The sequence below is a fragment of the Falco punctatus genome, assembly GCF_963210335.1.
Source record: "Falco punctatus genome assembly, chromosome: 8".
Classification (NCBI taxonomy): domain Eukaryota; kingdom Metazoa; phylum Chordata; class Aves; order Falconiformes; family Falconidae; genus Falco; species Falco punctatus.
The window spans coordinates 30,970,854-30,985,083 of record NC_137588.1 but is presented as its reverse complement, the minus strand read 5'-3'; the positions used below and the strand labels follow the sequence as shown (position 1 = coordinate 30,985,083).

Below are 14,230 nucleotides of genomic sequence, written 5' to 3'. Positions count from 1 at the left end.
CACTTCTGCATTAAATACTCTTAGTCATTTAGGGCTTTGTAATATCTTTCCCGCTTTTGTTTATCTCCTTCTCATCAACATGAGCTTCACTTTAGACCATGATAAAGCTTTTTAACCATGCTTTTACTGGCTATAGTTGTTATAAAATGTTCTGCATACTATTTTTTTTTTTTAATAGTGACCCCATTCTCACTTTCTGAACTATCCTGACTTTTTTTGAAAGGGAAGCAATAATGAATTTCCATATGGGCTATACCTTGTAAAAAGATTATCTCCATTTATTCTTTTATAAAGTTTTCAGAAGGGAAGGCACTGTCCCAATGCACAGAAGCAATTTTTCTTTTCAATGGATCCGGTGACTCAAATCTAAACCTTTGCTCTCAGAGGAACACTTTTCAAATGTTTACTTACTGCTTGATTCCTGATAGGCAGTCTGGAAAAAAAAAACAGATGAGGTGTTACTCCTGAAAGTTATACTGCTTTATATTGTTTGAAAGGCAAAGATTGAACCGATTTCTCTAGCAGCTGGCCTTTTCTCAACTGGGGGAAAGAGTCCCTTTGCAGCTCAGGCTTTTATCAACAGTCCCGTAAAAGTGTTTTATATATATATACACATAAAAAAAAAATATCATACAACATTTATATAAAGCCTTTTATCTTGATGGCTCCAAAGTAGTTGACAAGTTTGTCAAGTAATTTGTCAACTACTTTCCTCAAAAGTTATCTCTTACTCCAGCACAGAAGCGGAGGTATTTCTATGGTGAGTGAAATTATTCTTGCTACTAATAGCTTTGTAAAGTAACCATCAGACTTGTAATGCATGCATTACAAAATTTTGATCTAAGAATTTTAGAAACTTTTTCCTGGTCATCTAAAGGAATTTAACTAAACATGAAGCCACCTTTTTGTTCTAGCGAGGCCACAGTTGAACTGGTACACAAGGTGTTCTGAGCAGGAGAGGATCAGCACTGCGTGTCTACTGTGGGTAACTGGGGAAAAAAAAGACAAATATTACAACACTGAAGACAAAACCATGGTCTTAGAAAGATCCTGTTCTGACAGTCACTTGGTGACAAATTCATGTTCTGCAACATAGCTGGAACAGATTGTTGTGTATGGGCAAAACCTGCATGAACTGATAAGGATGCCTGCTCCTCACTGGTACCCCTGTACCCATCCCAGGCCTGAAGGAGCTTCTGTTCCAAGAATGGGGCTGGTGATGTTCTTTATAGCAGTTTGCCTTTTAGCACACTGGTGACACCATGACCTTCCATGGCCAGTATTTCCATATAAGCCTTATACTTGAGCAATGCTTGCCTCTTCTGGAAGTGCTCTGCATACACGTCCCACATACAGGTACACTCTGCATCTGTAAAGCTTCATCAGAAGATCCTCTTGGCTCCTGAACCACAAGGGAAACCTTGTGCAAGTCATTGGCTATCTTGTGAACAAACACGTTGCAAGGTCATTAAGGGTTTCATGATGAGATCCATAGCATGAGTGTTTTAATGGAGTCAAGCGTTATTTCTTGGCTCCAGTGTATTTCACTGAGCTCTTGGCGCATTTGTGCTTCCTGTATGAAACTTGGCAGAAGGAGTCAGAACTGCAAGACATCATCCCAAATTCCAGCTGGGATGTGTAACTTGGCTACATGACACTCTCCCCTCTTTGCCCCCCTTAGCCACTTCCCATGTTAAATAGTTTCTCAGGACTCAAAGGGGAAGGGGGAGATAATCTCCAGGCCAATGACTCTGATAAGTAGAAAAATTGCATAAATAAATTAGCCATGATTAATAGTGAGAAATTGTCACATCTCACTTGCCTGGAAGTTGTAGCTTGCTGAAATGACAGTCCTTGTCTTGCTGTTGGGGGGGTTGGGATGCAGAGAGTGATTGCTGGGGGTAGGGATTTATTACACATATTTTCAAATTGAAAAAAAAAAAAAGTGTGATTTATTTTCTTTTGCTGCAGCCTGCTCCCAATTTTCAGTTTACATTAATAGCTGTGGGAACAGCAGTTCTTATTGCCATATACTTTAGCTATTAACACTATGTCTGGTTTGACAGTACATCTCTCAATTTTTTTTTATTCCCTTGTGATCATAAAATATGTATCAGCCTTCCTTTTTAATCTCCTTTGCCATGTCCAGCTAGTTAATTTGTGTTCCCTTCTTTAGAATTTGATTTTTCTAACATCATATACTTAATCAGAAGAAACAACCAACCCTCTATTAAAACTTCCATTTTTTCTTTTAAAAAAAATTAGAAATTTGTTTGAATTCATATTTAATGGAATGATTTCTCCAAGAGCCCCTAACAGCTTTCTACCCCAAATGTTTGCTTCATTGATATTTTAATTGCTGTAATAATCAGCATTCTGAATAAGAAGTCTTTCCCCTAGCTCAGTAAATCCATACTGGCTGAGTAAAGCATGCCTGTGATTTATGTGCAGATAAACAGCTTTGGATTCTGTCCAATCACTTCATCAGTTTTAATTCGGCTGCCTAATCAGGAGCAAACAGGAGGGTTGTTTTTTGTTGTTTTTTACTTTGTTTTGTTTTTAACAGGGTTGGGGGGTGTTAATACAGGGTTTGGCATGTTCCCCAGAATGGCACAGATAGCTCCCCTCTTCTCATCACGTTTGTGTCGAAGTCAGCTCCAACTTTCTGAAAGAGTTTATAAGAAGGGGGTGAGATGCCAAGACCTGCCTTTGGGCTTTCGTTGGTATCTAAGTAGCCATACAGATATGCAGTCTGAATAAGTCTGCTCTTATCACATGTCTTATAAAGGACATCTCTCAGATGCCTGAGAAAAGTAGAAGGGCTCATATAGAAGATTTTATTTCCTGTGTGTGTTTAGGGGTTGATGCCTTCAAAATTATTTTCACAGCAATTGTGTTACTGCTGTTGCTGTTTTGTAATAGGCAAAATGACTTTGGTAGGGTCCAGGAGGCAGAGGTGACTGTGGAGGGGTAGGAACAGTATAGCCCACCTTCACCTTTGCAGCTCCAGCCTATAGTTTGCTGTTATATGTCAGCTATGTGCACAGTACTATAAAGGCCAGGGTGGTCCAGATGACCCCAGACTGAGGCTCTTCTAACTTAAAGGCTTATGACCACAGTTCCTGACCTCACTTTTGTCTACAATAACCCAAGCAAATGCCTGTTAAGGTTAAAACATTGGACCATTTACATTATTATCTATTAGTGCCATGTGTCCAGAGGTGAAGTGTTCTCTGATTTATAAGCAGCCTCTGAAGGATTACGGAAAGCAACCCCATTTTGGTCATCAGATCTAGGTCAAGCAATACCATCTGTAATAATAAAGCTTACCTAAAGAGCTTAGCATGGTTTATGTGGTAAACCATGGCTGTGTGGCTCTGAACATTGTCGGCTATCCTGGCTGCCCTTTATTTCAACATGTAACTGTGCCTGGCCGCTTCCTTTACACTGCGGAACTGCAAGAAATATTAGTAGCTATTCTTCTGTATCTTTTTTTCCCGTGTTTCATAGCAGCCCTTGCTATGTAGAGCAAGCAGCAGGCTTGGGAAAGCTGTGCTAGGCTGGGTGACCACTACTAGACTGTTTAGGAGTTAAATTGGTTAATTGGGAAAGAGAAGACTCCTACTTCTACTTCTTCCTTCATTACTACTATATCTTCTTGGGGGTTTACATCATAACCCACATGACACCTGCCACCTTTTTTCCATGCCAGGTTAAAACCCCACAGCTCTGTGTTTCACTATTACCAAGAAGAATCGCAAGCAGAGCTACTAAATTAAAACTTTTGGCTCAGCCTTAATTCCTTGCACACACCCATAGCTGTAGGGGCTTTAAATAGCACCTTGAATCATCATGAAATTCAGAGAATTAGGCTGGGCTGGAGGGAAGGGCAATAGACTGGATCTGTGGCATTTTAGGATCAGTTTGCAGTGCAGATGTGCGTGTCCTGAGGGACCTTGGGCGAGGTGTTTAATCCATCCGCTGTGCTGTGTTTTTTATAGCTTGCAAAAGGGTAATAACACCTCCCTGCCTTAGACTGGGGTGAAGAGAGAATAAAACACATTAATGAAAAGAAGACATGCAGATCCTGTGGTGGTTCTGTTACAGCTCGACCTCCACTATGGCGTTCACGGAGCTTTTTATCTGCAAAGTTTGGAGATTTTTCAAAAATGGTTGCAAGCATTTTCATACTCTTCTTGTGCATGGTCAGAGGAAGGCAATGTGACTTGCCCGGGGTTGGGGAGCGTTCAGTGACAAGGTGGCAGTCATGCCCCTGCCAGCAGATCCCACTTAGCAGAGCTCAGCTAGTAGCCCTGGAGGTGCAAGTGTAGCCTTGGAGAGAGTGAAGGTGCCTGTTTTCTCCTACTCTGCAAAGGTGGTGAGCCAGCTATTGCACTAGTCCCACAGCCTCCTTGCCTCAGTATGGGCAATTTGTTCTTTTAATTTTGGAATTCCCTGCTTCTGGCTAAAACAGCATGGATTTAGAGGTGTGTGTGGAGGGGGAAATTTGACCATTGTACTATGCTACTTATATGATCCTGCTTCTTTTGAACTGATGACAGTACTATGGAAAGACTACCAGGCCTGGGATTTTCCTGGCTTTGACGGAGCAAGGTATACAGGTCTGGTTCTTTTAACCTCAACAGGAGCTCTGAGCATCCCATTCCTGTTAAAACTAATGTGAAACAAACTTCCAGAGTGAAAGATGAAGACTATCCCATCTGTCTATCTGCTGCTTTAATGGAGAGGTAGGAAAGGTTTTATGTTTTAGCCTGAGAGAGAAGTCAAACATCTGAGAAGTAATTTCAGGAGAAAGCCCCGTTTCTTGCAGTTCAAAGGGTGAGTTTAGGGAATCCTCTATTCTCTGGCCAGAAGAGCACTATTATCTTTACAGAGTTAGACCAAAAATCCTTCTCTTGATCAAACCTAAGAGTTTGTGCTGACCAGTGGCTTTTTAGGAGAGACTACCAGTCCTGGAGGTTTGAGCTAACAGATGCATCTTATTTTCTTACAACTTGGTATGCTGGGCTCTGAACTGTCTCCTGGGATATCACTAAAAAAGCATTTCCACTGTTACCGTTTTAAAGAGCAAGAGTCAACTGGCAGTGAAGGCTGAGTCCTTTTGTCCGATGCTCTGTCACCCCCACTTTCCCTTGTGTTTCCCACCTTAGGATGCAGCCCTAGCAGAACAGCTGCAAAAATTTTCACATCTTCATCCCTTTGCTATGATGTCTTTCACAAGGGAAGACTGATTGGAGAAGGAAGGAAATGTGAGAGTGCGTATGTGTGTTAGTCTTAAAATGTTGAAAGAAGGGACTGTGAGAGCATTTTCAGGGTTATGGAATATGAAGAATGAGGCTTCTTGTAGAAAACAATTGCTTCAGGCCTCTCAGTGAACTGAGTGACAGGTTCCTCTGTTGCTGTAGTTTGCTTTTTTCAGACGTTGCTACATTTATTATGACTTTTTCTTTTAAAAAAATATTCCCTTTTCCCGATTCACACTATTTAGAAGCCATTCTTCAAGGAAGAATTACCAGCAAGATGTCTGCCCATCGCTAAAGTTTGATGGCCCATCCATGAGTGTGGCACCTTAACCCACTGGAGCCCTCTGGCATGAAATAGGGTTTTGGCAGATGAGATTTTAGTTTCCCTGGGAAAAACATTTTGTCTTTTTAGTATCTCTGTTTCTTGTCTATTATGTAGAGTTATCATGTATACTACTTCTCAGGACCGTGGTGAGGAAAAACCCATCTGGTTTGTGAATGCTCAGATATTGCTCTAATGGAAGCCATGTAAATAACCAGATAAATGATTTCAGTGACATCGTCTGTCGAGCATAATAGGTAGCAGGGTCAGAATTTCTTCACAGTGAATCATTTCTTACTGGCATGGTGGGATTCATGCTCACAAACCATTGTGCAGAAGCGTCCTCTGATTTTTGCTGTCTGTCTTTTCCCTGCCTACACTTTTAGCTCCCTGATCTCTTGCTGGTAAGCTTCAGGGAGCAGAGACTACCACGGCCAGTGTCTGCACTGTGCTTAGCACGGAGTTCAGGCACAGGGTAGGCATTGGGGTGTGGCTGTAATATGAAACTAAAGGATAAATCATTAGAAAATAATCTAGAATTTGTTGTAATTTTTACCTTTCATCAAGTTATAGTGGAATTGGGGTTTTTGGATAAGACAGAAGAGTGAAAATAATGGAAATAACTTTAGAGTTTTGGGTTTCTTGAGCAGATTTGTTCATTCTGTGCTTTGCTTTGGGATCAGTATCCTTGGTGTTTCAAAGAGGGGGTGTGTGGATATGGGCTCACAGCTAGCGTGCTAACTGTCTGCCCTGCCAGGCTTGCTGTGGGACCTGGGGCAAATTGTGTGGGTTACGTTCACATCTTCATCTCACTGCAGCTTCTGGATTGACTTGAGCAGTTTACATAGGTCTTTACTAACCCCTATCTGACTGCATTCGTGAGTAGTTCAGAATGGAGGGTGCAATGAACTCCGGTGGGAGTGAATGGTCGTGGGTGGTGGGGACAGGAACGTCCCCAAGCAGAGCACAGTAGTGAGGAATAAGATGTGTGTTCACAGCTGACATTTGTCACTGGCACAAATCTCCCTCTTGGAAACTGGGACAAGAGCAATTCCTTGTCTCTTCCATGAGGATAGAGCATTCAAGACTGTGAAAAGTTCAGGCAGGGCTGCACAATTTCTAAGTTAAATTGAATGTGTTAAAATATTTATTGTTTCTACAAACATTTGCTGCTAGCAAATCTGTAGCCTAGGATCTTTGCAGAAAGCAAATATGAAAAAAATTATTACGGCTGAAGCAAGTTATGAAGCAACCTTCAGATAAGTATTAAGGAAAATTTTTACATTGCTTTTTGGTTAAACTTATAAAATATGTTCTTTACATTTTGTTTCCAAGTTGATGTCAAAATTTAACATTAAATTCTCTTCCCCATTTGATAGAAGATGTAGTTAGAAATACCCACTGAAGACAATTTTTCTGATGTTTCCGTAGGTTACTAAGGATTTTCCCTGGAGCATGACTTCGAATATGACACTTCAGTAATGCAGAGGCTGTAAGTAAATAATATACTGTTTGCAACCCTTCTTTAACAGTGTTTTTATACTCTTTCCAGAACTTTGTTAGAACTCACCTTTGCTAGACTCTACCTTGCAACAGGCTTGCAAAGAAGTGACTGGAAGATGGCGTGGTTCTAAAGCGGATCGTGCCATTTCAGACACTTTGCTTTATCAGCTTCTTGTTTCATTTAAGAACTCCAATAATGGTTGCTTAATCTGCAGGAGGAAAGCCCAAGACATCTGTCAGTATTGCAGGAAATGCCACACCAGGCAAAAATAAAAATACCTCATTAGCGTAGAAGAGCGGTGAATAAAATGCAATGATACATTACCAAAAGCTGGCATGCAGTTGGTTCCCAGGCACAGAACAAAGGCCAAGAACCTTATTTTGCTTGTTATACCACTAATTAAAAAGGCCTGCTAGAAGCTGAATAAATGAACCCAAGAGTCTGCTGACCTGGTCATGTATTTGTTGGCCTTTGGTAACCTCGTGTGAGAGTTGGGTGTCTGAGGGGTCTTATCACAGAGGCAAGCTTTTGTGCAATTCCTGGTTGTGAGTGCTTGAAAAATATACAATTTCCTTTTCTTCCTGAACTTTCCCCATCTTTTTCTAAGGTGAATTATTGAGCTGTTAACTTTGGTAGCTCTTTTCTGAATTCTGCATTGTTTTTCCTAATCAATTCTCTCAGATCTGCTCAATCTCCATTTAATTCAGTCAGCTACTCAACATCCAAACCTTTTGTAATGAAGAGAGTGCTAATTTTTCTTTTTATTTCAATTGTAGTTGATGGCTTTCGTCAGGTGTTACCATATAACTCAATCATCCACCATTGGAATTCGTAATTTAATCAATAAAGGAGGCCATCTTTCTCAAGGAGATCAAAAGATAAAGAGCTCAAGGAAAATGCATGGTAAAAGGAAGGTGAAGAACAAAAACAGGTGATAGGAACTGTGGTTTGCACTTATTAGATGCACACCCTTCTGGCTACATATACTTGGCAAGTAGCAAGCAAAAGAGATACCGCTATTTTAGAAGTAATAATTCTAATGATTGCACCTGTGCACTCATCTTGCAAAATGCAGAGGGAAAGTTATATATGTTACTTAAGTCTCTATGACAAGTACCTTGTATCAACTATGTCACATAGAATGGTGCTAGCAACGCTGTACATGAGCAGCAGTGTTCACACTAAGTGTGATATCAAGAGAGACACCAAGAGATGAAACTGTGCTATGTGAGATCCTCCAGCCTTTCTGTTCCCATGCCTTTGTTGTGTTACTGTTGCTTTAGGCAAGGGCAGAGGAGCGGGTAGCCACAGCATCAGGCTGTTCTTGATGTGCTCGCTGAACGGCTCAAGGCTTTGCAGCACAGGGATCTCCCTGGCCTCAGTAAAAGGTGGCTGTGTCTTGTGTACCTGCTCTGTCCCCTGCCTCTGTTTGCTTCCCCTGCTTCTGTTGCCCCAAAGGAGGGGATGGTACTGTGCTGGTCTGGCACAATGAGGGGGTGCCTATTCATTGCTAGCAGTGAGAACTGTCTTGGTTTTATGCCCTGGCCCATCTGAGATGTGTAGTGTCCAGAAGACACTGTGTCTGCCAATTCTGCTGCAGAAATGAATTTCGCCCCAAGGATGAAGGTTTATTTTGCTCTCAGCCTCTGCAAAGCAATATCCCTTTTCACACTGCCAAGCAGCTTTGAGCAAGGCCTGTGAGGGAGATTGAATGCACCACTGGAGAAGCACTTGTGCTGGGTCACAGCTGGGAATCTTTCCTTGGCTCCTTGACTTCAGAGGGAAATTGCCTGGACAGGTCTCAAATATCAGGCCTCTGAAAGCCATGGTTTTGCTGACAAATTGCCGATAAGTATTATGGTCTCAACTTGGCAAGGTCTGCAGAACTCAAGATGAAAGGTATCAAAATTATTCATTCAGAAAATGTTAATATTTAAAATTACAGTAAATCATTTGGTCTTTAAGGGAAATCAAAATGCTGATTTGCTTATGTCCCTCCCAAAGCCCTGTTGCTAGTGCTGTAGCCACATTTTCTGCAAATCAAATGTTGAGCCATCCATTGAAACATGCATCTTGGGGGATTTTTTTAGAACATGTTTTTTAATTGAAGCAGGCACATTAGTAAAGAAAGGCTTAAGAGTACAATATTTGGGGCAATTTTTAAATGTGGTGTGTGGCATTTGTCTCCTAGATTTTACTGCTCCCCTTGAGTGCTACTCCAGATTGAGTAAACAGGTATTTAGAGAGTCTTCAGGTGCTTATTTTCAACCTGGGCTGACAAACCTTTCCTGTGGTAAGCACATGATTTCATAAGACAGTAAGAAAATCAATTGATGAACTCTACAGTGAATAATCTTTAAAAAACCCACCCCAAGCACTCTACAGCAAAAACTGTCACTTAACTGTGACAGAGACTTACCTCAGGGTTTGTTAAGTGTTAAACATGATGAATTGAAGAATGCCTGGACAAGTGTTGCATTAAAATGTCTTGGTCCTAATTTCTCAGCAATTTTGCCTTCCTGCAGTCCTCTTAAATTCAAGCCCTGCTCCTGTTTTGCACAGCTATACCAGAAAGTTTTGGACAAGGAATGTGTGAAGTGTGCCAATCATACAAAATCTACAAAACTGCAACTAGCTGACAAATCATTCCCTCTGCCCTTGGATGCTGTAGAAGCTTTTTCTTGTATGAGCAATATTGTAAATAATGTTCTTCTTTTCTTCATAAACCTATGTTTAAGTCTGTCCTCCAACCTTTCAACAGTGCCAAAGGTTTAACAAACATGGACCATGTGATTACTTACGATCCCTGGTTCCTTCTGGTGCACACCAAATAATGTCATCAAAGTCAGTGGCATTCTGCCTGTTGTGTTTGGCCAAATAGGAGAGCAGAATTTCTCCCACTGAGTAGCTTAATGTCCTGTGTTTGAAGACTGACTTTTTGGAGCAACCAGACTTTGACTGGCCAAAACAACCAGTGTTTTGCCTAGCCAGGCAGCCTAGGGAACCCAGCTGTAAGAAGTGAAAAGCTTCTGACGAGAATTGAGATTGAAAGCATTTCTCGGGGTTGATATAGCATGCAAGAGCTCAGTGCTTTGTGGAATTGGAGCATCCTCAGAAATAAGCAATGGCACATGCAGACTGCCTCTCTGTCCTTCCCACAGTAATGACTTCCTCTTTTCACCTAGTAAGGAGAAAATAAGTAATTATGCTTTAGTCCCACTTTTCAATGGTATTTTGCACAAAATCCCTCCCACAGAGAAGAATAACTGGAGGGCTGAGAATTATGCATGTGTATAGTATGTCCAAAAATGTTTACATACATGTCCATTACCCACCCCACCCCACCCCAAATATCCCTTGCTTTTAAGCCACTGAAACACTTTGAAACACTTGGATTGTTTTTTCTGTCCCCCTCCCAGCACCAAATCACCCATTTTAGTGATTCCGCACAGGTTAGGAATTTGGAAAAAGAAGAACATTGCAGCCACTTTTAGCTCATCTCTTAAAGGACATTGAGTTTTGCTTCCACTGTTTTTTAATTCAACAGGCTGTAGAAGGACTGGGTGTCATTTAGCTATGAAAGATTTATGTTTTCCTGATCATTGTGAAGTAGCATCATTAACACAGGCAAATTACCATGCTTCACTTTGCTGTGTCCATGGTATGTTAGAAGCCCTTTCCTATTGGTAAAGCTGGGTCTATTTTCTGTAAAATCAGGGGCCCATTGGCAGTTCTTTGGCAAGTGAGACAGAGGGACTATTTAATGAGAAGAGGGGTGGTGTAATAAGGGTGAAGAAGTTAAACATGAAAAGTGCAGGGAAAGATAGCAGAAGGCTGATTTATAAATCACCACAGAACTGGGCCAAAATATTCATCCATTTTCACAAGGCCAGGGAAGAAGGGGGCTTCTTTATTTTGGGATAAATGACTACATGGTTTTTCCAAAGTGCATTTTAGAAGTCAAACACTTTATTCCATTTCTCTTCCCCATACCAAGTGCTGTGCTTTCAGACTGATGCAAACTGGTTTGTAACGCTTAGTTTTCTTGTTTTGGTGAAGAAGCTGGACTTATGCTTCAATATGTCTGGATTTTACAAATAGGTTTTTAGTTTAATAAGATGAAACCAATTAACTGGAAAAGACAATGCCAATGGATTTTGCAAGTGCATAAAAATACATTGCTTTTTCTTGAAGCATTTCATCACTGTTTTAAATGTTCCTTTTTCTTTCTATTGCCACCAGTGACAAAGCACTGTGATGAATTTATCCCCTCATGCTTTTCCTGAAGACATTGATCTCTGGCCCTGATTGTGTGTGTATGTAGGGGGTTGCAGGCATGTGCATATGCATCTATTTATTTCTGTCTCACTTTACCCCTGGTGTTGTTCAGTGTGTTTAACTTGTGGCCTGAGGAAAAACGGATATAAAAAGGTGTTCTTAAAAGGTTACTGAAAGTGGCACAGGACCCAAGGGCTAATGAGAATCTCTAAAAAAACAGGTGTTAATGCAACTGCTGAAACATTTGGTGCAGCAGAGACGTTGGGGAAGGCAGTAGCACCTGGTTGTTGCACCCCACTGCATCCCTGCGAGAGGAAACATCCCCTGGAAACTCTTCTGAGGTCCCTCATTAGGCCAGTTTTGCCCTACAAGTGAGGGTGGGCACAGGGACACACCATTCTGCAGTGACACAGAGGTCTGTGAAAATGAGGTCTGGTCTCTGCCTGCTTGTCTCTGAACAGTATTGCTCATTTAATCACCTCTAGCAGTATTTTACTTCCAATCTGAATAATTAAATTGGAGGGAATTTTAATATGAGGCCCCACCAGCCTCCTCTACCCCTAAATTTCTGTTGACTCTGCCTGTGAGAGGGCTGGGTGATACACAGGACATGGGTGCATGCTGAGAAACTACAGGATTTCTCTTTCCATTACCTCAGCCTTCCTCATTCTCTTGTAGCCTTGCCTTCTGCTTAAATTGCAAAGGATATTAACTTCTATGAGCCTGTGAGGCGGTAACCCAAGCAGGCATCGCCTTGGGATGACATGGTTTTCCCTGCTCTGATCAGCTGTGTGTAAACTGAAACATAAAGAGTCTGCTTTGATCCCTAATAACTTTGCTAGTTTGCTTTAGTTACCAGCTGATACAGAGATGACTGAAATGTGGTACTTTGGGGTGAAATAGGGTGTCTGCCCAAGTACATGGCATATGACACACAAAATTAGCTACAGACAAAATTGCAAACAGACATCTCTGTTCACATCAGCTTTGCCCAATCCTTCAAGAAAACATCTCTATCATCTGAAAGAATTACAAACACTAAATCTTGGTAATAGGAAAGGCTTTTATTCTCTTCTTCTGCAAGTGATGGGAGTGCCCTGCAGGGCAGTGCCCTTTTTCATCCCTGCTTCCATTTAGCAGTGGCTCTCACATTTTAAAAATAAGTCTAGATATTTTATCAGCAGCCTGACATCATTACTAATGCTCTGCATATTTACCGTATAACTGGTGATCTAGTTGAAGGAAATGACTACATGGAGACCTTTAAAGAAGATACCACTTTCGATAGGGTGTGAACTTAACACAAACTAAACAGTTCCTTGAAGTCCTCCCGGATTTGCAAAACTCTCTCAATTAGCCACACCAAGTTGTGAAAGATGCTGCCCTTTCAAAAAGCCAGGACAGCCCAACACCTCCTTCTAGTAGCTGTGGTGTGAGCAGCATGTGCTGATTTACATCCAAGCTCTTCCACTGCTTATTTAATTCTCATTTTTCTTGGCCTTTGTTGAACTCCTAGGCTGTCCCTCATATTAAAATGACCTGCTTCCTCCAGGGAAACATCCCCCCATTCAAACAAATGGTACCAACACCAAATAACCGCTTTGTGGTATCCAGTTTTGTTCTGCATTTGTTTTAAAGCTTCCCAGGAACCCTTGGCTACTTTGCGCAAACTGTTAACTTGAGGGTAATAATTTTGTCTGGGTTTTGTCACAGAAATTCAATTAAGGAGGATTATGAACACAGTTGTAGGCCTGTTTCATTTACAGTTGCAAATGAAACCCAGGCCACACACTGATCGTTTATATAGGAAAGGAGATGCTGTGTAGTTCTGAGTGGCTGAATTACCTGCATGTTCTTTTGTGTGGCTTCACTTATTGCAGAAGGGAGGGGAGGGAGACTTACAAAATGAATAAAGTAGTGACGGAAAGGCAGGAAAGAAATCACCAAGGGAAAAACTACCCCCACTGCTTTTCCCTAGGAGGCACACTTCCCGTCTACACATAATAAACTCCATGGGGAATTTCTTCCTCCTTAGAAAACATATCCCGAAGGGCAAGAGCGAGTAGTCCTTTATTTATTTATTTATGGTTAACAAAGAGCAATACTCTGTTTTCATGGCCTTGGTTTGGCTCCAAGTCCCAGAGCCACTGGGGGCAAGGCATACGGTTTCACTTTTTTTCAGTTCTTATTTCTGAGCCATGCAAGCCAACTTTTTTATTCCTTTTTTCTCTTTTCAAGTTTTTCCGCAAGCAGCTGAATTCCCCAGGTAGGAAAGGGGAGAGGAGGAGGAAAGGAGGAGAGGACGTTTTCCAGATTGGAGCAAAACAATAGCTTCTGCAGAGGTTGGCTTCTGGTGGAAGAGAAGCACATTCAGAGATGATGAAAGAAGGGATTTTGTTTATTTTGTGGGATGCCTTTTTTAATTATGAAGGCAAAACAAAGGCAAAACTTGCCTTGATGTCCTCTGATGAAATGTCTGTGCGTGTAAAGGAGCAATATATCTCAGCTTTGCTTTGCAACAGTAAACCTGGGAATTACTTTGCACCACTCTGGAGATTTGTGAAGGGCTCTGTCCTCTAACCCTTTTAGCTGGGAAACGTCACACTGAATACAGGGAGGATGTGGCCTTGTATCACTAGTAAGGCTTAGCTCTCATCTACTAAATCTTATTCATAAGGAGTTATCACTATTTTGCAAGTGGGGAATAGAGAGGTGCCCAAAGGTGGAAACACAGCCCCAGTTGATCTGAGAACATGAACGGTTCCAGTCTGTTCCCTGTCCTAAGTGTCTCCTGTAGTGAGCACTGGAGTGTCTGCTAAGGGACCTACACCATGCATCACCTTTGATTAGAGCCCTCCTCAA

The 14,230-nt window shown here is 41.5% G+C and overlaps 1 protein-coding gene across 7 annotated transcripts in view; it reads left to right on the top strand.

The window, feature by feature from the left end:
* The window catches only part of SEMA5B (semaphorin 5B), a 295,424-nt gene that overhangs the window by 78,305 nt on the left and 202,889 nt on the right, over window positions 1–14,230 (top strand). For 4 of the 7 annotated variants that reach the window (XM_080399745.1, XM_080399742.1, XM_080399747.1 and 1 more), the window contains exon 2: window positions 7,018–7,078. The exons of 1 other annotated variant lie outside the window; for it this stretch is intronic. The gene's annotated coding sequence lies outside the window, so the exon portion shown is untranslated. 2 more of the 7 variants (XM_080399743.1, XM_080399744.1) reach the window with 2 other exon arrangements.